This window comes from Poecilia reticulata, linkage group LG17, assembly GCF_000633615.1.
Source record: "Poecilia reticulata strain Guanapo linkage group LG17, Guppy_female_1.0+MT, whole genome shotgun sequence".
In the NCBI taxonomy this organism is placed as follows: domain Eukaryota; kingdom Metazoa; phylum Chordata; class Actinopteri; order Cyprinodontiformes; family Poeciliidae; genus Poecilia; species Poecilia reticulata.
Genome location: NC_024347.1, coordinates 12,187,200 through 12,188,747, shown reverse-complemented (window position 1 = coordinate 12,188,747; position 1,548 = coordinate 12,187,200). Strand labels below are relative to the sequence as shown.

The 1,548-nt window shown below is 38.7% G+C and overlaps 1 protein-coding gene and 1 long non-coding RNA gene across 2 annotated transcripts in view; both read right to left on the bottom strand.

Annotated features, from left to right (window-relative positions):
- On the bottom strand, window positions 1-609 carry LOC103479289 (uncharacterized). The gene is made up of 4 exons (XR_535931.2): window positions 438-609; window positions 266-358; window positions 125-188; window positions 1-37 (listed from the first exon to the last, which is right to left on the bottom strand). It is a non-coding gene; the product is annotated as an uncharacterized LOC103479289 (long non-coding RNA).
- LOC103479335 (myosin-6-like) overlaps window positions 1-1,548 on the bottom strand; it is a 55,798-nt gene that overhangs the window by 52,817 nt on the left and 1,433 nt on the right. The window lies entirely within an intron of this gene.

Genomic DNA, 1,548 nt, shown 5'->3' with positions numbered 1-1,548 from the left:
TTAAGCTGAAAGGTTACTCTGGACTTCTCTAGCAGATCTGTAAAGGCATTTGCATCATGTAGGTAGAATGACAGTCATTTTGGATGTAATTTAAATACTTAAAGAAAAAGAAGGCACCACTTACATGTCTCAATATCAGCTGAAGCCAGCTTTCCACTGGCTGCAAAATGAATACGGATAAATTTTCCCTAAAATACAAGATGAGAAGAAAAGTTATATTGTGATTTATGCAGTGGGAGAAGAGTCATTACAGAGARGAACTTACAAATCTGGAAGAGTTATCATTTCTGATGGTTTTTGCATTCCCAAAGGCCTCTAATGCCGGGTTGCATTGGATGATTTGATCCTCCAATGTACCCTACCAAAATGAAACTTACTGTTAAAGAAGTGCAAAYGTGCGTCTAAGGGCTGACAGTMTGAAAATTCAGAAGTATCACCTTTTTCTCAGAGCCTGTGTCCTTTTTCCCACCTCCAGCTGCAATGCTGGCGAAGTACTGAATGACTCTCTTGGTGTTAACAGTTTTCCCAGCACCAGATTCTCCACTGAAGACACAAAGCAAAAGGCTTTATTAGGTGGAAAAGATGGCATCCAACGCTATAACTAATAACASAGCTTCACATCCTCTATTATCAAACTAAAATGAACTAATCAATGTAATACATATGATATGGTTGCTTGTAAACATGTTCTTAGCCTTTTTWAAAACATTTAATCATTTCACTATCACAACCATCTATGTATTTATCGGGATTTTGTGTGATAGACCAGCAGAGAGTAGTGTATGTGAAGAGGGATAGGAAAAGAGAGGAAAATGTGAAAGGAAAATGTGAAAAGTGTACCATACATTTGTACATTTGTTGGCAACCAACTGCATTCATCAGACACCTAATCAGTAAGTAAAGTCTGCCTCTGTATAATCAGTCTCGGTATAAATATAATTGATCTGGATAAAACCTCCAAGGATTTGTTAGAGATCACTATTGAACAAACACTGTTGTGATGTATTTATGGAGKCGCTTAAAGCCGAGATCATAAAACAATCCCAGGTTTGGACATCTCACAAGCTCTGTCCAGTCCTCTAGCTAAACACTGAAAGAGCATAGCAGGGATGCAATCCTACCAAGACATGGTTGTCTATCTAAACTCACAGGCATGTTGAGAAGGGAGTTATTTAGAAGCAGCTAAGAATTCCATGACAGCTGCAGAGATCCACAGCTCAGCTAAGAGAATTATTTGACAGGCTAGCTGGTAGTTGTGCTCTGTACAACTCTGGTATTTATAGAAGACTGTCAAGAAGACAGAAAGCCATAAGAGGTCATGTTGGTAGTTTGCTACAAGCCATTCAGAGGACATCATAAACAGAATTATRGTAGCAACATTATGTTATGGCATCAGGATCTGAGCATCCGATCAGCGTTGGAAAGCTGGATGGAGTGAGCTACATACAGTTGAGCTGTTTTCAGCAAACTATATCCATGTTATACAGTGGTCCAGTCAAAGTTCAACTGAAGTTTAATTAAGGAATTACTGGCAGGAGTTGAAAACTT